Raw genomic sequence first — 25,468 nt, 5'->3', positions numbered from 1 at the left:
GAGGTATGTGTTTTGCAGTTATAAGAAGTGTGTAAGATAAACCCCTTGGTTTAACCACCAGAAGAGGAGAGTGATGTCATTGATCATGAGAAAGTGGAGGACTGGCCATTGTACCTTGGCAGGAATCTAAAGACAGGCTGCCAAATCAATGGCATGCAAAAGGCTAAAGGCTGGCCAGCAAGAGGTGCTTAGAGTTAGATTTACATCATATCCACATGGACTCTCCTGACTGAAGGAGTTATTCACGTGTGAAACACAGAGCACTTATGTCTAGGTTGCTATGGAAGCATGCCTAAACAAAAATTCAAGGACTTATTTAAGACTTCACAGTTAATTTCAATTACTATTGCATCATAAGTATAATTTTAAATAAAGAATAGTGCCTTTCCATCTTGAATGGAAAAAAGTAACTACCAGTACAATAGCAGATACCAAAATAATGCTGCCTTAGTGTGTTAATTCTGGGTTGAAATATCAGAATAATAAGACTCACATGGATAATGCTAGTGTAACCAGGTGATTTGTGCAGGCTGGGTTAGATCTCCGCTACAAGCTCCAGTACTCCTGTCCTGTGAATACTTCTGGAAATGCTCCCATTTCTTTCTAATATTTTTAGAAAATAAACCTTTAAATAAGAGATCCATGGGAATTCCTTCTCCATGTGTCTGTGACTACAGACCCCCAACAGAGAAGCTATCGGCACTGAGATGGACCTGCAGGTCATTACTATAGTCAGGCTGCTTAGGGACTCACGGCATAGACACCATCAAGGAGTCTCCCAGTGGCTTCATGGGAATTATTGTTCCTAAGCTAAGCAGCATTTTTGAGCTATCACAGTCAGTTTCTGTACCTGGCGCCCCATGATTGATGTTAACCAGTGCATACTGGCAGTGGCTACTGGTTGCTATGGGAAGTATTAAGACAGGGTTACACTAACAACAGCTACTGTAACAGAATGTTAGAACCAAAATGAAATGTTATTTTTAACTTGCTATTATAGGGACAAGGCATATTATTTTACATATAATTAAATATTATTAAAGATTTTTAATAATCTTTGTGTGTCAGAACACACAAATCTTTGACCAAACAGCCTGGTGATGTCTGTGCAATGGAATAGCAATGTGGCTAAGAGGCCCCTCTGATAAGGGACAGCGTAAAGCTGTATCAATACTGTACATTTAAAAATATATATAGTGCAGATAGGCTCCAGCGAGTCTCCAGGCTGGTATCTTCCCAAAACCACAGGTCAAACGTCACTGTCTGTAGGGTGGGTACCAGAGGTATACCTGATAGCATCTCAAGCTACTGGTGATGTTATACCTTAAAATCAAGAATCCAACATATTTTTCTCTGGGTGACCTCTGGCTTCTAATCTCTCTCCATCTAAACTGACAAAATAACTTTTACAACCACATGGTTGCAAGCAGGTTGCAAGGAGCTACTTTGGCACAGCGGCCTGAGGCCAACACAAGCTGCTAGGCAATGCCGAGCAAAAGCCCTTTCTCTCTCTCGTCTGTTTGTACCGGGGCCCTCCCAGCACAGAGAAGCTGCCACAGACAAATCTACCCAGCTCTAGATTACCAGATACCAGTACGAATTTTAAACTCATCAAGGAATACGAATCTTTTGAGTATAAAACTTCATTATTTACATTATAATTCTTGAGAGTTGAACTGTCATCCTAAACAGAAGTTTGATGTTTAGTTCATGATAGTAAATGCATATTTACTTGTGTCTGAGAACATACAGTAAATGTGATTTAGTTATATGATATGATACCAGATATTACTGATAGAACTTACAGGCTAGACTTTAACACATTACAGATTATGCGTATTTTAACTCTGGAGTTCTTAACGCTGATCTTTGTAATCCCTGAGTTAAAGATCAGCTTTTGTATTACAACAGATTGTTATTCTATTATGTTTGTTGCTAGTTATGCATGTTTTGGTTATATCAATAAATTGTACAGTATATGGTATATTTTGAATCAATGTGTGAGACTATAAATTGTTGTTTGATTGGTTCCTAAAAGTCATCAAGTAATCTCACAATTTTCTGTTAAGATTTCTAATTGTTACAACAAATTAAAAGCCACATCTCCTACTCTATGCAAATCACATTGTTGGTCTTGCAATGTTTTTGTAGAAATAGAATTTATAGTAATTGGTCTCTATTCTCCAATTGGTTACTAACTGACCACTTTCTGAATAGTGTAGCGGCAATGCTTGTTAATAAGACAGAATTAAGTGTTGCTGTGCTTTCCTAATTGAGGCCCCATCTCTCTTCCTCATCTCTGTGGTGCTGGCCCCAGAAAGGCATTCATGTTGGAATGTTTCTTTATTGATAATGTCACGCCCGACATCCCTCCCTAGAGGGCGCTCCACTGCTCTCATTATTGTCCGTGTGATTAAGCTCTCCAGGTGTACCCTTTTAATGTTATTATTTAAAGACCAGCTCCTCCAGTCCTCGGGGCTCATCATTAGGGTAAGATGTCGCGAGGCCCGCCTAGCACCAGGAAACCCTACGTCCGTCTCCTGAGGGCATAGGCCTCATCCCCGACACCTTCCGCTTCCTGAGCCCGGGGTCTGGAGGATCTCGCCCCGTCACCCTTGGACCTCCATGTTTTGTTTGTCCGTGTGCTCCCCCCTCCTGGGGATTTTAACTTTGTCGCGTCCCAGGATGGATTTCCAGTTGATGGACTCTCGGACTGTGTTTTGACCTGCCCTTGGACCCGTTTGGATTTGGATGCCGTTTTGTCTTCCCTGTACACTGTCTCACGGATTGTCACTATTTTTTTGTGCACTATTAAACCCCTGTGTGTTCCCTTTTACCACGCCTCCTGTTTTCTCCAGCTCTTACCGCATCGCATAGGGTCTTCTATAAGATCTGACACGGATTCCAGTCCGTGTTCGTTACAGATAATGAGCAGCTCCCAACTGGGGATGCCTGGCTATCATGATCAATTCAAGGCTGTAGTCCTAGATGTCAGAGGTCATTGTTACTCATCCCTAGAAATGACCAACCAATCAGGAACCTCCAGGGGAGGTTCTGATTGGACAGAATTTGCAACAGAGCCTGCCAGCTGGTCTTTGGTGCCATGCCTGGAAATACGAATCCATATCTGGATAAGTAAACCTCTCGAGAAACTGCATCTCGAGAATTCAATTTTTACCTCAACACAAGTTGATATCAATTTAATTCATATGGGTAATGTGTTTACTTTTTGAGAATCTAATGTAGAAGTTGAATTAATGAGACTGATCAACGATAGTATAGCCGAATGGTATACTGAAGTATATTCTTTGTTTTGTATCTCTTTGTGATTATATATCTTGTATTTTGATAACCCTCACAGTAAGATCTGCCATCTATATCCAGGCAGACTGTTATATGTTTTATATGCACAATTTATGTATTAATAAATGTATCTGGTGTATTGAATCCATGTGTGTGCATCGCTGATTGATTTATTTTCTAATAGCCATACAATAATCACCTCGTGGTTAGTGCTACAATTAATAAATTGTCCCAGTAAATTCATAAAACTCCTACAACAGTTTACTGGAGATTCTATATGTACTGTATGTTAAGTAGATGATTGCATATTTCATTAAAAATATGTATGTATACATACAATTCATGGATAATATACATTATATGTTATATCACTATTTCTTTTTGGGTGTTAAATTGTAATATTGTTATATTATATTGTTATATTGTACAATATTATAGTGTTATATTGTTATGTATTCATTTTGAAAAAAATATCTAAAATTTCTTTGCAGTGTATGCAGAAGAGCATAGACTTTTTGATTTAACTGTAAAGCTGTGATTGATGGTAACTAGAAAGATTTTTTATCGATCTGTATCTGTAGAATGAGTGGCACCAGAAGATTAAAAAAATGCATTATCAATCTCAATGCACATCAAGATTTTTTATTATGATCTAAAGCTGCATTTACCAATTCCGATCAATAAAAAGGCTACTTTTCAGAGCTGTTTATAGGCAAAGGATGAAAAGCCCATTTTTCTTTCTCATAAAAAAATCTTAGGATTTATCCGACTAGTTCTTGTTGACACATTTCACTATTAGGGTCTACAGATATCAACAATGGACAAAATTAACTCCATTTGTGATGGGGATTGACAGGGAAGAAAGTTAATTGTTAACAATCAATACATTTTTAATTTTATCATGTACCATACTTCATCATCCTAAGCATATTTTCAAAGTGGTTTGTAAATAGTTATGTTGCAAGAATATATAGTAAAGCACAAAACTACTTTAATTTTAAACACATGACATTAGACTGCAAACCTCATGACACTTCTTTACAGATTCATAAGACATTTTTTTAGAAATTTACAGTGCAAAATCAGAGAAACACCATTGGATCAGAGTCCATTTTTAAATGCAAATGTAAGGAAATTACAAATAAAAGGCTGTTGGAAACCTATCTTACTTGGACTGGAAAGCTTTCATAACCTGAGCTACAGTACATCAGGAAATGTAGCAGTATTGGCACTATGCAGATACCGTAGCTGACTGCACCACATAGCAATTTCATATCTGCTGGGACACTTCTCCTTGCACAGGCTATCTGATTCCTCAGAGCACCCACTGCACTCACAGATCAGCATAAGGCAGAGATTCAATCATTGTGATTTTTAATCTATATGCTGCTCTCAATTACAAAAAAGGTAAGAGTAACCCCTGTTTCTCAGGTTTGTCGTAACAGAAAGAATAAGGTTTTGGATCCCGAGATGAAGTTAAACAGATGAGTTTATTGCATGCAAGGAACAATAAAGCTGAAGTCTTGTTTCCCGCAAGAAACAACAAAACCGAAGTATTGTTCAAAGTGCTGGTACAAACTTCTAGTTTATATAATATTTTCTTGCCGCTTCTGACATCACTCGGCACTATGGTAAAAGGGGGGGGGTCATGGTGTTTGACCAGTTAACAGACCCTGGCCAAATGGTCAGTTAAGATTACGTCCCCAGGGGGTTCCTAGCTCGCATCTGGAATCCTTATCAGTTAACCCCCTTTCCTGCCATAAACTCCAGCTTGTTGCTTAGAAGTCTAATCTTCATGCAGAAAGGACTTAAAATTAACCCCGTCTTAACATCTTACTTCATTCCCCCCTTATAAAATATGGCATACGTCAGTACTGCCTATTTTTTTACACATACAATGTCAGGGCAGATCTTTCCTTTCTAGGTGAACAGGCATGCATTGCCATGACATTGTGCGTTCCACGGTTATAGCAAGATGTGATAAATGTTTTTTGTGCACGTGATGGTTACAATCATACATATGAACAATACTATTCCTACAAATAAATACTGTAATATAGTTCCACCCCAGGCCCCAAACACAGACTTTAACCAAGACCCAATTCCCCAATTTTCAGTGTAATAGTCCTGATATTTCTGTCCCTCATTGTAAATGTGTTGGGCCAGATCTGAGATGTGCTCAGAATTATCAGGAATATATGTGCAGCATTCAGTGCCAATTACTGCACAAGTTCCTCCTTGGGCAGCCAGTACATAATCTAAGGCTAGTCGGTTCTGCATGGCCACTGTTCTGAGGGCTACCATCTCATCATTAACAGCCTTCAGACTAGATAAGGTAGAATTAGCTAATTCTTCTAAAGTCGAAGCAATTTGAATTAATTCTCGACCTAGAAATTTCATGCCGGCCTGTGGAAATATTATACCTAAATAATACTCCCAATCAGCCAGTTTCCTTTGTGGTCTGTGGTTAGGTCCGAAGGGGCTGTGGGTTTGAACACGGATATGAGGAACCACATATCCTAAATAACATGAGCCAGACCACTGGGCTGGCAACCATGGGTAGGCTCGTTTTCCACAAATGAAGTATGTTCCAAATGTTCAAAATAGTATGTTCAAATAAGAAGCTTATACCGAACTGTGGGGTGTGCTGATCCCATCCTGGAATTTGAAAGGTAGAGGTTGATATATCTACAATGATGGTAAGGTTGCAACGACTCTATCCCACCAAGTGCAGGCCATTAGTGTGCTGAAAACATATGTTTCCCTCACGTTCCTTATTTAGAGTCAGGTATGGTGGTGTATGGCTTCTGTTATATTTAGGAGCGTAAGAGCCTGTGAAACTCGTGGGCTCTAAGCCTCGCTCCTGTAGATATTGCAATGTTGTGCAGGTTAAAGTTGTGTTATGGCAACCCCCATAGTTTGTCATATTAAAATCCCCTATTTCATTTCTCCAAATGATCATGCCTATGACCTCCTCGAGACGCCAAGGAATGGCCCCCATAGGAAGTTCTCCCTGTACATATTTGGGTAATGTGGCACACACCCAGCAGGCACTTTGGTTGGTTTTCTTGGCTGTCAGATATGAGAGGCCTAAAAAGGAATTAACTCCATGTTCTCCTTTGTGGGAATGATGTTCATTAATCCCTGTGAAACATAGTCCTACAGCAACCATTAACATCATCAACAGTAATGATTCCATCCTGTGTCTGAAGATGAGGCTTGTCGGCAGTGCGAAGCGTGGATCCAGCGATCTTTTCCTTTTACTCGAACTGCAGAATCGGTCGTCAACAGGATGTGGTAGGGTCTGTCCCACCTGGGCTGGAGAACCTGTGAGGGAAATTTCCTGATCCACACCCACTCTCCTGGGATGAGGTCGTGTCCTCCTTCAGGTGGCGGTCCCCACGCCTCCAGGACCTGCTCGCGGGCACCTTGGGTGGCTTCTGTCAGCAACTTGCAATACTGTAACAGAGAATCAGTTAGTATACTCAAGTCTACTCTGTCATGTCCTGGGGAGTCACTCAGTCTCATGGGGTGCCCCGTGATCACCTCAAATGGACTCAGCTGCACCGTTTGATTTGTCCCTGCACGGATGCTACACAGTACGGCGGGCATCCACCCAGGGGATTCCTCCCAGGTGGTACTTTGTCAATTTATCTTTCAAAGTTCGGTTCACCCATTCCACCATGCTGGAGGACTGCGGGTGATGAGGGCAATGCAGGTCCCATTTGATCCCCAGTAGGTCTACCACCAACTGACACACTTTTCCAGTAAAATGTGTGCCCTGGTCTGCGTCTATGCGACACTGGAGTCCCCATCGGGGAATTACTTCATACACAAGATATTTGGCAGTTGTCTGCGCAGTCTCTTGTTTGACAGGGACAGCCTCCACCCATCTAGAAAACTGGTCCACCATCACCAGGAGGCCTGTCTTCCCTTTACAGGGTGGCAGTGAACAATAATCTATTTGCCAGTGTCTCAAGGGTCTCTTGGGTGCAGGACATCGTAGATTAGGAGCCCGAACCGGCGGAGCTCCAGAGGCTTTTTGGCACTCTCCACAGCATTGTACCACATCAGCCGCGAAGGGTGCGAAGCCTGTCCCCACCCAGCTCTGAACAAAGCGTCGAGACATTTGGTTAATTCCTGGGTGCCCTGTGGAGTGTATTTGTTGTGCCAGGTAGGGCATTAGCTGCTTGGGGCAGGCTGGTCTCCCTGTTCATTTGCACCTCCAGGTCCCATCCTTCTGCAGCCCCACATTGCGTTCCATCCAAGTCCATTTCTCAGTCCTTGGGGCCTGGGCCTGGAGCTCGCTGAGCTGTTCCACACGGAATGCCTGGATATTCACTGTACAAACTGAAACAATCTGAAGAGGTCTTAAACCACTCCCTCCATTGCTCCAGGGCAGCTTGACGTGCTGTCCAGTCTGCCAGCTTATTGCCCCTGGCTTCGGGAGTATTCTCTCTGCTGTGGCCCTTACATTTGACCACAGCTACCTGCTTTGGGAGCAGGAGAGCCGCAAGCAGCTCAGACACCAAAATCAGCGTTCTTTACCAGAGGTCAAAAAATATCTATTACTCCATAACCTTCCAAAGTCATGGCATACTCCAAACACATATCGTGAGTCTGTGTATATCGTGGTGGTCTTGCCTTTTGCCAATTTACAGGCTTCCACCAAAGCTTTCAGTTCAGCTCGCTGAGCTGACGTGGGTACCTCAAATCTTCCTCCACATTGGATATCATGTTCTGTAGTCACAGCCCAACCCGCTTTTCTTTCCCCACTGGAATTTATAAATGAGGTTCCATCAGTGAAGAGGATGAGGTCTTCATTCCTGAGTGGTTGCTCGGCTATTTTGATGCCCTCATCTTCTCCCATTGCCCAAACATCACAGCTGTGTTCTAACAGATAGGCTTCTGGGGGTTCAGGTAACAATGTGGCTGGATTTAGAGCTCCTTCACATTCAATAGCAATATTTGGAGCCTCTAACAAGACCTGCCACTTGCTCCATCATATCGCATTAACCTGACTGACCCGATTCAGGGACATGAGGGTGTGTACTGCATGTGGGCATCGAACAATCAGTTGCTGATCTAGCACTATGTTATTTAACTGCCTGCACTGCTAGACAGACAGCCTGAACGGCATGTAGACATGGTCCCCAGCCCCTCACTACCTCGTCCAAGGATCCAGAGTAATACCCTACCGGGCGGTACCTACCCCCATGTTCCTATGTTAGTACAGCTGTACAAAATCCATTCTTTTCACTTATGTAGAGGTAGAACGGTTGATCCGTCTGAGGAAACCCCAATGCAGGAGCCTGTAACAGCTTGTTTTAAATCATTAAAAGCGTGTTCAGCTTCAGGGCTCCTAGCAATAGGATCAAGGGACCTCCCTCCCCCCTTTAATAGGTCTGTAAGTGGTTTGGCTCTTTCAGAAAAAGCATCAACCCAATTTCTATTGAAATTGCACAGACCCAGAAATGATCGGAGCTCTCTCACTGTGTTGGGACTAGGGTGTGTTCGGATTGACTGGGCCTGATCTTCTGTCAATTCCCTCTTTCCCTGACTAATCTTCTGTCCCAAGTAAATTACGGTATCTAGGCATAACTGTGCTTTGCCATAACTAGCTTTGTGCCCTTTTTTGACCAAATGGTTGAGAATAATTTGGAGGTCCTTCTTGTGGGTTTCCTCGTGGGGAGACGCGATTAAAATATCATCCACATATTGGATAACAACGGTGGCCACCGGAGGCAACTCCCGGAGATGCCTCCGAAGTGCCATGTGATACACGGTGGGGCTGTTATGAAATCCCTGTGGTAACCTGGTCCAAGTATATTGTTCTCCATCTACAACAAAAGCGAACCAATCTTGTACCTCTGGATGTAGAGGAACGGACCAGAACCCATTAGCCATGTCAATTACTGAAAACACCTGGTGCTCAGGTGTCAGCAGTTGAAAAATAGCAGAGGGATCTGCTACCAAGGGGGTGAGATGGTTGATGTGTTGATTAGCTTTTGAGTAATCAACTGTGAATCGACATGCTTCGCTGGCTTTCTTTACGGGCCATATTGGACTGTTGCTTGTACTATGTGTTTTTCGTACAATGCCTTGAACCAATAGTTTTTGTATTACTGGTCGAACCCCTTCCTCCGCCTCTTTGTTGATTTTATATGGTTTTGTGTATGGCAGGATTCCCAGTAAATGTGGCGGGTTCCATATCCTGAAGCCCGCATTCGTCCTTATCCATAGTCCAAATTGAATGACCTTTTAGTTTGTCTTTTTGGAGGGACCATATGTTTACCTCCATCCTCTCCTCATGTACAGTTAATGTAATTCCTTGTAGGTATTTCAGAGCATCCCACCCCAAAAGATCTGGGGTAGGTCCTACCGACATGATGGCGTTAAATGTTACCTCCCCATCACCTAGTCTAATCTCAAGGTTTTGAGTTTCTCTGAGTGTTATTCGATTGCCCCTTACACCAGTGGCCTCTGTGAATATGACACCACACCGTTTGGCTGACTTTTCAGATAAACAAGATAATTGAGCCCAAGTGTCCCATAAAAGTGACATTTGAGTCCCATTAATTGTACATTGTAATTTGAGTTCCTTCTCACCCAGCTCCTGAGATAGGCGTAGGAAGGCCACTAGGGGGGGTCCTAGTTTAAAAGCTCCCTGCTAGCGCGTTTGTCTGCTTCGCTCAAATCCTGTAATTGTGAAAACAGGTTTTTTTGTCCCTCTCGATTCGAGGGATTAAATGGGGGATCGCAATATTTTCTAACCCCGCATTCGCTGGCTAGTCGCTTTTTTGCAATTTTTTTGCAAATGTCCAAAACCCCTACAATAATCGCATCGGGCTGTAATAATTTCCCCTTTTGGAATAAGTTGGGTGTCAGAGCCGGGTATCCACCCTGTTTGTATTGCCCGCACCTTAGCATACATATTCCTTTCGATTTCCTTTCGTGCCATTTTAACTATTTCCTCAAACTGCTTGTTCGTATCTTGCCCTATTTCGGGCTCTTATAACTGAAGGGCTTTGGCTATATCAGGCTTAAGACCGCTCAAATAAATTTGTTTAATCACAGCAGAGGCATCGCTATTCACATCATCTGTGTCACTAAGTCCTGAGCATTCCAGCCAGACTGTGACGAAGCGATCAGTGAAGTCAGCCACATCCGGCAGTCAGGGGAGTGATACCATAAGTATCTTTTAATTCCTGAAGCGCACTCCAGGTTCGCTGCATTCCTAATTTCGGATGCGGTACTTCTCTAGCCCACCGGTCAATATCTTCTGGTTTTGGATTTGATCATATTGGAGGGTCAGGGAAGGTAGGTGCGAGAGGGGACCCCCTCGATGGGGTGCGAGACAGAGTTAGAGTAGCGCTGTCATCAGCAGCGCCAGCCCCTGCTACATCAAGTCCTTTCCCACTTTGGGTGAGAGTACAGATCTGCGGGCGCCTTCCCTCTAATAGGGGAGACCCTGATCCATCTTTATCACACTCATACCAAGTGTCATCCCAGTCAGACCCCCCATCTCCATATGGCCACTGTGGGAACTGATCCCAATTATTTTCATTTCCTGCCTGTCTGTTCCCCTGCAGGAGAGCAGGATATAATTTAGTCGCTGGCTGTAACACATTAACCAGTGCAGTGCGACCAGGAACTAATTCTTCCTTTAGTTTCTGATTCTCCTGCACTGCCTCTTTTAGTTTTTTTTCTAGTTCTTCTTTTGCTGTGAATAAATGATCTTTCCTTTCATTTAACGCTTTTATTTTTTCTGTGAACTCTTTTTCTTTTTTTATCCCATTCTGTTTTTTCTTTTATGCTAATCTGCCACCGCAGGTGTCGGCCAAGCACCAGGGCTGCAGCTAAATCTTTGTGTTTATACCAATGTTCATACGCTTTCTTACAGGCATCTTCGCCCCAAACTCCTTCTGACAAACTCAGCTTTTTCCTATAGTTTTCTTCCCTTTCTGTCAACTTACACTTTTCCGATATATAATCAGTTCACTTCCACCACCCTCTCAAACACCCAGTTAGCACACATGTTCGGTTTCTTTAAGAGTTACTTTGTCGTGTGTGAGGTAACAGCTCATGCGGGGGTGCTTTCACTTGGAAATCCTGTGCATTCCTGCACTTATTCAACTAAGGGCGTCTGTTACCTCCAGATCTAAATGCCTCTCAGAGTCTTTAGAGAGGACTTACACAGCACTGTTCACAGGCAAGAAACGAGACCTCGAGAACTCCCTTCCTTGATCAGTAATTCACCGGGGTGGACTTACACACTGAGCTCGATCAGGGCTATTCTCAGCTCTCAACTTCCTTTAAATCCTGCTACATAGTGCTTTGCTCTTTTGTTATGAGGTGTTTTTATGTTAGTGTTGTGTGTGTATATGTATTCACAAACAAGAAAAACACCAAAAACATACATTTATATCTTCTACTTCTCTCCTGTTCCCTTTAAAACAACAAAAAAACACCCTATTCCAATCCGTGCACAATCAAGGCATAGCTCATCTCAGGACTCCTGAGCGCAATTAAGGCAAAACCAGTCCTGGATTATACGTGCATTTAAAGCACCACTCCAGCTTCAGAACTCCTGGGCACATTTAAGACCCAACCCAGTCCTAAGCTTCAGAACTCCTGCGCGCATTTAAGGCCAAACCAGTTCTGGATTACGTGCCTACCTTAAGGCACAACTCAACTTCAGAACTCCTGTGCACATTTAAGGCCCAACCCAGTTCTGAACTCCGCAGTAAAGGTCCAAACCTGTTCAAAAACTCCACACGCAATTAAGGCATACACCAGTTTCGAACGCCTGTGCACAATACTGCGGATCACCGCCTGCCAGACCAAATTCTGGGCTTACAGCAAACCACCCATTACACATACACTGGTGTCTTCCCTGGGCCAGAGTATCCAGGAACTCACGTTTACTCCGTCATCGCGGGCGATTCTCACAGGGAGCAGAGACTTCCCAATCGGTCAGACAAGAGAGTCGGGACTTTTAAATAAAAGAGGAGTCCTTACCTCTTAGTAAATGTGCGCGCTGACCGTCTCTCCTGCCAATGGTAAGTTCTGCGCCTTCTGGAGCATCCCGCCGACTACGCCAAAATTGTTGTAACAGAAAGAATAAGGTTTTGGATCCCGAGATGAAGTTAAACAGATGAGTTTATTGCATGCAAGGAACAATAAAGCTGAAGTCTTGTTTCCCGCAAGAAACAACAAAACCGAAGTATTGTTCAAAGTGCTGGTACAAACTTCTAGTTTATATAATATTTTCTTGCCGCTTCTGACATCACTCGGCACTATGGTAAAAGGGGGGGGTCATGGTGTTTGACCAGTTAACAGGCCCTGGCCAAATGGTCAGTTAAGATTAAGTCCCCAGGGGGTTCCTAGCTCGCATCTGGAATCCTTATCAGTTAACCCCCTTTCCTGCCATAAACTCCAGCTTGTTGCTTAGAAGTCTAATCTTCATGCAGAAAGGACTTAAAATTAACCCCGTCTTAACATCTTACTTCAGGTTCAAACAAAAGTGAACAAGAAAAAAGGTTATTTGCAATGGATACACAAATAATAAATCAATAAGCAACAGTCCCCAACAACCAGAAGAGTCAAAATAATCCTAATAATCCAATAAAATTTGTACTTTAAATGTTTCACCGTCTAATTTTTGCTCTGTCATGTGCCAAGTAGCGAACAATAAAAAATCTTCCAGAAAGCACTATTTTCCATTATGCCACTTTCCATACCACTATTAAATCTAAAAGACAAAAACTTCTGCACCAGGACTATCTTCCATGCTGAACACAGTCTGGCACACACAGTACCACCACTCTGGAAAGTGAGGACCATTACAAAGCCTAAATTAGTCACAGCAACATCCATGTTTGCAACCGGCACTGATTCTGTTGCAGCAGTAGTAAATCTCTCATGCTTAGCTGCTGTCTTAGTCTGCTTTACATAATTGTTTTCAAAAGGACATTGATGCCCTTTATTGGGACTTCTGGGGAAATTCAGGCTCTGAAGATTTGTTCTCTGCTTCTATCTGCAAATGAGATCGGGGTCATCATTTTGATTTCACACTGTCTAGTGGCCATAGTGAAGTTACTATGTTTTTTTAATGCATGTGTTTTTAAGCCATCTGTTGTGAATTCATTAAACAAATAAATACAAAGTCAGTTAGAATCATTTACACTGCTGATACTGTAGGTATTGTTGTAGCTAAATTATCCAAATTAATAATATATAATAAATAATTCCTTACATATATATAACACTTTTCTGGAATAGCTTGCTGTCCAAATAAATCTGTAGTCTCTATGCTTTTGAGTTTTAGAAAAATCAACGTAAATCTCCCTAGGAGGTGTTGTGTCTCATTCTCAGTTTGCAAAGGGAACCCCTGTTGATAATTTATTGATCTGTAAATGTATTTAACATACTGTATCATTTCATTTGAAACTGCAGTTTTAACACACTTTTTTAACAAGCTTAATTAATGGAGACTGGTTATTATTTACCAAAAATATTAGAAGCAATTTGCTTCTATTAGCTCAATATGTAAATAAAAGGCAAAAATTCCAGATATTACTTGCTTCTGTAAAGGGTGAATGTCTTGAAGAAGCCTGCATAGTCCTTGATAGTCCAACACATGCTCCTACCCCATGCAGAACAGGCAGACTGTTCAGAGTCTAGATGCTCCCCCGCCTTATTTGAGTGACACGTCACTTTGACCACTCTGATTTGCATTTCTAATTCAGGGCAATGCCAGATTCAAAAGGGCAGACAGGTCCTAACAGCATCTCCCCTTGAAGCCAGCACAATATGAACCCTCCCACATTCTGTCAGACACAGTGTAACTCATACATAATATATGCAACTTCTGTGTGACTGTGCAGCTAATGCAAGAATGTAAAATTTATGAGAATGTGTATGCATGATACTACATAGTAAATATATTTTACAATACAAGAAGAAACCGGATTTATAGGTATTTCATGCATTAAAATTACATAAAAGGAAAGGGCCACTAGATCTGCAGAAAAAATATGAATGGGCAACTTATGTCCTAGTGTAAATTTTGTTTTGTTTTTATTCACTGTGATGATTAATTTGGAATCTTAGAGCAATATCTGTAACAAATGGACCTCAAACTACTGTATGTACTACCCTACCTGTTGTAGCAGCAATGCTTGTTAATAAGACAGAATTAAGCGTTGGTATGCTGTCCTAAAGGAGGCCCCATCTCACCCTCCATCTCTGTGGTGCAGCCACAGAGAAAGAATTCATGCAAGCTGATTTAAGATGTTTTTCTTTTGATAAGAAGCAAGCTCCCAGACGGGGATGCAATTAGCTAAGCCTGGCTATCATGATCAATGGTCATCCACTGGCGCCTATCAGTCTAGGGAGTGCCGAATGGACATCTGGACTGCATTCCTAAGTGTCAAGAGTAAGTGACTCATATCTCACCTTGATCAACCAATCAGGGACTGGTAGGGCTGAGTAACCCACGTGGGACTCTGATGCCCATGGAACTTTCAGCCAATCAACAAGCTGAAGTTCCTTCAGGTAAAAACAGGCAACACAGGCCTGGAGATTCAGAAGAGATTCAGTGAGACTTCTGTGGACTTTTCTAAAGGGAATTCAAAGGAGAATTCCAGGGCAGGACAGCCCAGGAGCAGAAGGCTCCCAAGGGCAGGACATTCTCACAGCGCGCCTCCTGACCATCCTGAGACTCAGCCCGGACAACCACGGAACGGCCAGTGTGTCTGAGTGCCAGAACTTTCCTTTGTTCTAAGAGTCTAGAGCGGAGGTTGCCAGAGAATAACCAGAGGATCCACCCGAGGTTAGCACCAGCAGCAAGCCTCGTGAACAGGTCGGAACTGTGGACAGCTGAATCACTATTCAGAACTAGCTCTTCACCAGGAACGAACCGGTCCTCTTCCTGACTTGCTGGGATCCACAGTCATCTTTTCTCCTGTGCACAAACTTTGCTAGTTAAAGCCAACACTAACTAGCCGGTCAGTGAGCATCAGCAGCGCACCATCGCAAGCCGCACAGCACAGCCTGGCATGGAGCCAGAGAGCGCGGATTGGACAGCAACAGCCTGCAACTGTTTCTTTGTGCCCGCAGGAGATCTGAATCCCCAAAGATTGGATGAGTATTCAACTTCAATGCATTACAGCTCGAGAATTCAATTGTTATCCCAACCAGTTGATATCAATTTAATTCCTAAGAGTTATGTACTTGTTTTGAGTATCTAATGTAGAAGTTATAACCAAGTTCATTTACGAAACGGTCTAAATGAATGATATACTGAACGTATGTCCTCTTGATATATGTAACTCTTTGTAACTGATTGAATATATACCTTTTGTATTCTGATAACCCTCTCGATAAGATCTGTTAGGTTTATATGCATATTCTATGTATTAATAAATGTATCCTCGTGTATTAGTACCTGTGTGTGCGCGTTGTTTGAGTTATGCCGCATGGTTGGATTCTAAAGCCATCAAAAGAATCAACTTTGTGATTTACTGCTACAATTAATAATTGTCTCAGTAAATGCCCAAACCCTACAGAACTGGTGCCTTCAGAGAGCCACTACATTTACATTTTGGCTATGGCTACGTTACATATTTGGCGTCCCTGAACGGCTATGAAACATTACACTGTTTAGAAAACTGAGGCAACTGTGTTGCATAAATATTTATCTTTAAAATAAGGTGTTGAATCTTAATAATAGAGGTGGGATTTCATTTTATGTGCAGGAAGGATTACTTCTAATTTTTCAGAGCATCTAGAATTCCAACATATTGGGGAACATGGTGAAAAAATACTGCTATCCTTCCATCCTAAAGCAAATGTGGAAAAGGCAGCTGAAAATATTTGAAAAAAAACTTGATTTTACCCAGAAAAAGGATGTTACATCCCCAGACACAACTATGTTTAAGGAGATTTTAATACTTACACACTAAAAACTAGACTTTGCACTTGTTATCAATACTGTATATGACCTGCTCCTGCTCCTTATTAAATACTACTTTTCAGCCCGATCTATCAGCCACTGTTCAAGAAGAAAAAATGGAGACAAGAACAGTAAGGTCTGGGACAAACAAGCACTGCACAGCTACAGGGTTGTTTTGAGTACATGCAATGGAAAACGTTTAAAGACATTCATAAACTTGCTATCGTATTATATTTCTTTCTGTGTAGACTCAATCATTCCTATCAAAACGAAACCTTTATTTTTTTTTCCTAATAACAAACACCAGGTAACCAAGAGTCTCAAAAACATACTCCCTAAAAAGAAACTTGCTTTTTCACAAAGGGTACACAGATCTCAGGAGGGCAGTGCAGAAAGAGGTGAAATGGGAGATCAGTTAAGCTCGGAATCAGTATAAGGAGAAAAATAGCGAATACCGTGGCAATGGGTGATACCAGAATGGTATGGCAGGACATTAAATCCATGACCAATGTCTCTCAAGAAGGTAATGGTAACACTGTCCCTGTACTAAATGGCATGGATAGGCAACAGCTGGCAAATGATTTAAATGTGTGTTACATCCAATTTGAATTAAAACCCACAAACACTTCTGTTAACAGTGCTGATTTCCCAGTATCCAGAAACTTTATTACATTTTTATTAAAATTGACACAGCAGAGGTGCATATGCAGTTTAGGAGAATTAAATGTAAGAAAAAAGCAGATTTGCATAATGTGTGTGGAAGAGTTCTGCAATCTTGTGCAGATGAGCAATGTGATATTTTTAGTCTTCTTTTTGAAATGTCCTCAAATTTACAAATCATCCCCTCTCTGGGGAAGAGTCTATTATTATTCCCATTTCAAAAACTGCCAAACCGAGTGAGCTTAACAGCTACAGGCCAGTTGCTTTCAAATCTCTCCCACTGAAAGGTCTAGAGAGAATAGTGAAGCAACACACTATAAAGAGCACACAGGACATTACCGGCGCCCTGCAGTCTGCACACAGAGAAAGAAGGGAGTAGATGACGCAGTACTCATGTTGTAAAATCTGGTCTATTGGCATCTTAACCAAGCAAAGACATTTGTAAGAATTTTATTTTTGATTTTTCTCTGCCTTCAATCCAATACAGTCAATGTTGCTAGAACAGAAACTCTCAAAGAATTCCAGTTTAAAGAGTAACTTGATAAAAATGTATTCTAGACTTCTTAACAAACAGGTCAAGCAGGGGAATTGGATATCTGATATTCGCTACACTGACACTTATGGTCAGACTGTTAAAATTGTCAATGTCTACCAATACTTGGGACTGGTCATAGACATAAATATGAGATGGGATAAATGTTGTGATGTCATCTATAAGAAAAAAGCTAACAGAAACTTTTTTTTCTTAGGAAGGTCAGCTGTTTCAAGATAATAGAGTAGAACTATTTTAACACTTTTATACAAGTCATTTATTGAAAGTGTCAAAACATACTGTCTTAGTTTGGCAACATCAGTGCCATTTATTGCAATTGGATGGGAAAATTGTGAAAATAAACAGCAAAATAATTGAGCCAAATCAAATCAGTTTAAATACAGAGAAGAGCATTATGAAGTGTGTGACTCACCTCCTCCACTGTGAATTAACATTAATTCCATCTGGGAGATACCTCTGTGTCCCCAGTTGTAAAAGTAACTCAGAAGACCACAGACAGGCATCTCATTACGTTTGCTGATGACACAGCTCTGGTCATCTTATTAAAGGACCCCAAAAAACATCGCGCCATATTCTAACCTTATTTGTAACAAAAGTCTCTGTTGCTTTCCTTTGCTTTAAGGAATTTGTCATTAAGAAAGTATAAATGTGTCTAAAGCTATAATAGCCAATAAACCTTTGTATATGTGTCCATCTATCCAAGATCAGTGTCACACTTAAACCTGATGTTCAACTTAGAGTCTATTCTTTTCGTAATGGGGTGTAGGGCAAGACTGTGCCCTGGATAGGATGCTAGTCCATCACAAGGCATGCACACAAGGACAATTTAAAGACACCAAAAGTGGAGCAAATGAGAAATATCTGTGTATTTGTGAATTTGAAAAGAGACAGATGACATGCAAGCTCTACATAGAAAGAGTGCCAGCTCAAAATCCAACCCAATAAATAATATGTCCAGTTTCGACTTATGCAATGGCAGCTTACATTAGAATATTATACCTGCAGTTTATGCAGGTAGCAAAAGCATAGAATAGGAAGCACTGAACTAGTAAATGCCACTTATTAAAAATACTTTTTTGTTGACACATCATTTACAACTTGTAGACAATTTAGGAAAGCAATAAAAAAGCCAGACAAAATGTTAGGATAAGTAATTAAAACTGTTAGAATTTAAATCAAAGGGATATTATGTTGTGCTCTTTCCAGCACATTGTACCATATTGTCAGGGGATATCATGTTAAAATTGTATAATGTACTTTTAAGACTGCTGTCCACTGTTAAATAAGATTACTGGGACTGTAGAACTGTCAATCCCTCTTAGCTTCTGCTGCTTTAGTTGGAACTACTTTAGTTCCCTTAAGTACTCCTTAATTCCACTGGTACTAAATGTGTTAGATGTGTTCAACACAATCCTTTAAAATCTTATGAAAGGTACAGTATACCTATGTTTTAACTGGTTTCCATTCTCATTTTAAACTCTATTGTACTATTCAGGGCCCTCTTTTTCTATTCTTTTCATTCCTTTTTAATTGCTTTATTTTGTATTCTAGATTTCAATCTACCACATGGCTGAGAAGACACCAGCTTGTGGGCTAAGCACCACAGCTGAGCTGGTCAATGAGGGTCTTTGCTCACATATACTGGTTCAGATAGTGCCAAGGTCGCTCTGGATTGGGACACCACTCTGCATTAATCAGTGTACACTGACAGAACACTAATTCTCAATTTTTACATTGTATATTAATTAGCCCTTGGATTAGCCTTTTGCCTGTCACTTGCCAGATTCAGGTTACTGATTGTTCGCAGGTCATTTGTGCTTTAAAAACATCTACATGCAAGACAATATTACCCTAATAAAAAAATGGATGATAGAAGATAAAATTGGACAGTACAGTATCTTTGGATGTGTTAAAAAAATAACTTAAAAACATGACAAAAACATAGGGAAGACAACTAGGTTTCTGTTTTAGTTTCTGCCAAGAATATTTTTCTACATTTCTTTCCTAACCTCCTACAGTTTGTATTGAATGCAAACATTTCTAGAGAGGTAACACATCACAGATGACAATGCTGGGCATTTTCTGTAGTTATAAACTGTGCATATTTGAAACAATGCTTGTCTAGATCACCTTCTTTCTGCAGTGTTTTGGAAATTAAAATCTAAAACCTTCAGACTCTTAAGATCACCTTGAAATAAAAAAAATATTGCAGTTGTCTTGTCTTTCTCACACGCTTGTTCTTCTCACACCTGAAAAAGGCTCCACGGCCGAAACGTTGTGTTTTCTTTCTTCTTTTTTTCAGCATGGAATAAACGTATTACTTGTTCCTTTGCAGCCTACGCATGCTAACGCAGCTACCCACCTAAAATATTGCAGTGTCAATCAAAGAGGCTTTATTACTGCAGTACAGTACATTAACCATTTTTTGTAGTATTCATTATGCTTTTAGTAAAATCACTGAAAGTTCAGTGGATCATTTGTGAATGATATTCTTTTTCATATCAAGAAAAATCTTTGACTGCTATTTAAATTGTATAAATGCTTCCAGAAAGAAGTAAAAAAGTGTAAATTACACACATTGCTGAAGTTGAATTTTGAAGAATTGATCATTTACTTATATCACCCTAGCAGCAGGAAGTGTGCCCCCAGAGAGAGACTGAAGCCTGAGGGCTCAATGGACATCTTACTATCTTAAAGTAGCATACCTGTTCACATAAGTTTATTAATTATTCATAACAGCTTCAGAACAAAAGTGTGCATGGAATCACATTTTATGAAAATGAGCAAACCTAACAAAGACAAACATTTTTATGTCTATACAATATTCTCACATAAGCCTTTCACGCACATTAGCCTTTATGTTTTATGTTTTTAAATGGCAATTTATTCATTCTGGTTTACTGCCAAGGCTGGAAAGTGAACCGAAAGACATATCTAAGCATTCCTATTTCTCTGCCAACTTTAGTGGAGCTTAAAAGACACTAAAAGTGAGAGCTGAAATGTTGATTCTGCATTTCCAAGAAGTTATTCTGTTTGGTTTTGACTGGTGAACGATGTGGAGGAAATGTGTTGTACATGTGTAACATGGCACACTAGATACAGAACCTGTTACAGAATATGACATCACACCCTTGGAATCTGAGCTGTCCCACGGACATACTGTAGAACAGCATAGAAGAGTTTTCCACCTCCTGTGGAGAGGAGCTGTGCAACATAAGGAACATGTGCAACCTCACGCATGAAGTCTGAGGTGAGATGGAAACACAATATGTTGTTCAAATCCTGGCAAAGAACAGGCTGCGGTTATTCGAATGCTGTTAATAAAGGCATATTTTTTTTTACTTACAGACTGTTTGAATTAAAATCTTTTTTATATCTTTACAGTTTGGAAAACTGGCTTTTGACAGATTACGTTTTTCCCTCAAATCTTTGTGTGATGTCCAAAACGTTTAATTGCTGCTAAGTAATGTCCAAAAATTAGGTTACAGAGTATAGTTTCAGAAACCACCACTGGCAACGAACAATAAGAAAGAATAGTTACTGCATTTGAAATATTAATGAATCAAAATGTGTGGTGGACTCAAATATTCCAATTTCATTAAAACATCAACTGGAATGATGCATAAAAAGAAAAAGAAACTTAAATAAAACTAAGAAACAGGGAGAAATATATCATAGAAGTTCACGTAGGGAGCTGCGTCAGCATGCATGGGCTGCAAAGAACAAGTACAGGTTTATTCTGTGCTGAAAAGAAAAGAAACACACCTGAAGAAGCTCCACAGCTGAAACACTGTGTTTGGTTTCTTTTCCTTTCAGCATGGAATAAACCACTACCTGTTCTGAAATATCTCACAGATGTGTAGCTACAGCTCATAAATATTTATATCTGATCCCTGTTACAGTTGCCCCACTGCATCACGCCTCCACTCTGCACTGATTGCTGAGGAGACAGGATATGCAGAGGCTTTAGTGAAACATCACACACTACTAAGTGCTCTGGGGTCTTTAAACTATGTTTAACCTCTCCTTGACGATCTGGTATTGATGCTGAGACCTTCACTTTACTTCCTGATCTACCTTACAGCTTCCCAGTGGAGTTCCCTATGTTCCTGGTTCTAGTTTCCTTGCCTGGCCTGGGCTTTGACTGGGAGCTCTGTAGCTCTGCCCGTGACTGTGCTGTCCAGTGGATCCCTGGTGCCGATCTGGACCTCAGCAGATGACTCCCACAGCCGGGTCACTGACATGCCTCCCCAGTCCACCCTGACAGTGTGCACTGACTGCCCCCATCAAAGAGCATGTGCCTCGTTCAACCTGCCAGCCCACCTTCCTTATGAGCCTCATCCCCCCCCCCCCACCCTTTGAGTATCCTACCCTGGCTCAAAGGTAGGACCCCTCTGTTTTGTGCGTTGCTCTGGACAAAGCACAGCTCCAGACCCTGCTAGCTCTTTCTGCCCTTCTGCCCTTTTGACAGTCTCGCCTGAGGTGCAGCGAGCTGGCTGCTCCATATCTTGCTCTTGGATCTGTAATAACCCCAAGTCTGCCCCCATTCCCTGGTTATAACAATCCCACAATATTAGGTTGTTTGTGATTTTGTAGGTCTGCTTATCATGGGATTACATCATGCTCCCCCATTAGACTATAAACAAGATTCAGCATAGACTTTGCAAGATTGTTTGATGCTTTTTCCCCAATGTGACTTACAATTGTATCCATTTATACAGCTGAGCATTTTACTAACCAGCAGTTAGTTATTAGTCTCAGGATCATGAACTATAAGATATTTAGAATTTACTCTGTGATGTCTGTGATGACTCATAAATCCCAAGTATGTCTGTGCTAATGGTTAGATGTTTGTATTTAATATAGGTCAAGTCATGAAAGATATTTTATTCACATCTCAATGTAAATCTGTACAGTGAATGTATCACATAACCATCAAGCACTTAGAGGGACCTCACAACCTCACAACCCTTAACACTCAATCAGCCAGATAAATATTTTCCTAATGGACTGCTGCCAGTCAGTCAATCTGTGCCTCCCTGTAACTTGCTGTAGCAATGAAAATGATTAAACATGCAATGGGAAATCTGAGTTTGTATCATCAGTTTAACACAGTCCTAATCCTCTACAATATAATTAATAGGTTGGGAAGACTTGCTTATATAACCATTATATACTGTACAGTATATACTGTATAAGATACTTGCTCATCTAACCATTTCATTTCTGTACAATTGAGCTCACCTGGGGAAGCAGAAGCAGATACACAAGCAAGAATGTGTTGAAATTGAATCAGTACTGTAGAGGACTCTTCTACACAACAAACTGAATTAGAAAAGGATAGTTATAAGGGTGAAAAACAAAATAATTTGACTGATCACAACATTATTACTTTAGTTAAAATAAGACTAGAGGAAGTCTCAGTTTACAAATATCTACAGATAGGCATCTGGTTGGATAGTCCTTTAACTTTCAAAACTACTATCAGTAAGTTACTATCAGTAAATTAAGGCTGAACTCAAATTTAGACTTGGTTTACTTAAGCAATTCTAATTATGCACATAGTGCATTCCTGTAGAGATCTACCATTTTAAATCCCTATACTTTTCATGTTGAATTGTAATGATGTTGTTTACAGAACAGCCTCCAAAGCTGTTCCTGTGAAATTTGATGTTTTACTGTATACAGAATTCTTCTACGTTCTATTTTATTTGTTGTTGTGATCCTTATTCCTTGATTGATTTTGCCCTTTCTGCATACTAGACATATGTTTCAAAGGTTTAAGTCATTTCACACATCTTTAATTGGAAAAAAGCTTTCTTTTGTTTATAATTTATTACAGTTCCCTGAGCCAGTGACTGGAATAATCTGCAGAGTAAACTGAAACTATCCACCTTGGTCTCTGAGGGAATTTCACTTCTGTGATTACATATTTTCTGACATTTGCAGTTGTTAACACTGCCATGTGCTGCTGTGTCTTACAGTTTGTCCTGTTATGGTACATATTGATTGTTCTTATCTTTCTGTACAGTTCTGTTGTCCATGCAACAATGGGGTGAGCTCCTTGGTCAGGTTGTCAAGATAAAGGAGAATTTTGTTCTGGACTGACTTACTATATCTGGTTTAAAGAAACAATTGTTATTCAGACGTCTTTCTTTCTACCTCTTTTCTCTCATGCCATGCCTTCAGTTCCTCCATTGGTTTCGTGTAGCAGCACCTGTGTTTCCAATCAATCGCCCCTCCTGACCTCTTCTCAGTTAATAATATACAGTAGATGCCAGATTACTGCAGTAAAGTCGTAATCAGATCTCAGATGATGCAGTGAAGCTGGGCATGCTCTGTACTGAAATGGAATGCCTTTAAGGAAACCCCAGTTGCTGCTCAGTGGTGCTCTTGCATCTAGTGAGGACACTGTGCTGTAGAAGGAGCTGTTTAATGTATAAATTGTTAAGGTATTGACTCCTACATCATTAAAGTTATGATAATAGTAGGGCTAATGTGTCCACTTATTTCAATTGACTATGTAATTTCTCACTTCTCTACCTGAACTGCTGTGTAGTTGGGTTACTGGTGCATAATAACCCATGTTGCAGCAGATGCTGTGGGATCCTTTGAGATAAAAACTCAATAGAAATACAAGGCATTGTAAATCTTATTAATTATTGCATTTAATTTTCGTGCTGCACTGCACTGTATATGTCCAGTGAGGCACACTGGTGCGATGAGTGATCTCATTGACTGATTTTTGTTAAGTTAGTACTATTTGTGAGGAACACAAAAAAACAAATTGAACAGATTGGATTTAAAAGTTCTTGGACAACAACTCCAGACAGAACGTTACTGTATTAACAGCTTTGGGAGCCACTTTGTGTCACAAGTGATGTTTAGGAGTACCAGGTTGGACCCTATGCAGCGCTGAAACTGTAGGCAGCTAGTGTTTGGCGTCCAAATCCCAGGGGCGAAAGGCAGAAGTCATGGTTGAGGTTGGAAGGCTAGGTCGGGTATCAGAAGAGTCAGTTCGAGAGTATCCAAATCCAAAACGCAAGACGAAGACGAAGTCAAAACCAGAAAAAAACCAAGGTTGGGTGGGCAGAAATCATGGTCGAGAGTATTAAACGCGCACAAGAGAAAGCCAAAGGTTACTCTCAATAATGAGAGGGACTGAGTGGAGTAAGATGGTATAAATAGGGAAGAGCTTGAGAAGTGACAATTGATTAATTAGTGCACGGGTGTTGGCGGCGAAAGGTGCACGTAGGAATGCGGTTTGTGACACTTTGTTGAGAATACATTCACAACAATAAAAAAGGCAATAAAACACAGTGATATCCTCTAGTAATAAATCTCCAGATTACTTTTATTGTGAATCTGAATTAAAAGTAAATGCTTCAGACTTTTTTTTTTGTTCTGTGGAAAAAAAATGAATGTTGTTTTTGAACTGGCAACAAGTATGTAACATAAATGAGCACTACTCAGATGCAGTGACTGATGATTGCAGAGAGGAACCAGGCATTTTGGATGTTCAAAACTAGAATGTCAGAGTAGACGGCCTCACTCTGTCTTAGTGACAACCTTCAGTGAACAAATCTAGATAACATTGCTCATTCACAGCCATGCCACAGAACACCAGTATACTACTACTACTACTGTTAATAAGAATAATAGTAAACAGCAGGCAAGGAGGAGGTGTAGTGTTGCACAGTTGGGATGTACTGTAAATTCATATGAATATTCAGTTGTAAGCATCACAATTTTTGTCTGTTTTTGTGGTTGCTGGCTAGATACAAGACCATTAAGTGAACATAAGAGCCCCTTTTCCATGATTCAAAAGTTAATGATGGATTCTGTAGAATCAGCTTCAGAAATGTTCCTGGTCAGTGTATTTTAAAAAACCCAATGCCTTGTATAAAGAAATTCCTCAATTTATGTTTTTAATTTTTATTGCTGAACTTTGTTAGTTTAGAATGTTAAATGTTTGCATCAACACCCCCCCCCCC

The sequence above is a fragment of the Atractosteus spatula genome, chromosome 20, assembly GCF_055471065.1.
Source record: "Atractosteus spatula isolate fAtrSpa1 chromosome 20, fAtrSpa1.hap1, whole genome shotgun sequence".
NCBI classification, from domain to species: Eukaryota; Metazoa; Chordata; class Actinopteri; order Semionotiformes; family Lepisosteidae; genus Atractosteus; species Atractosteus spatula.
The sequence above is the reverse complement of the archived record's forward strand: the minus strand, read 5'-3'. Positions refer to the sequence as shown.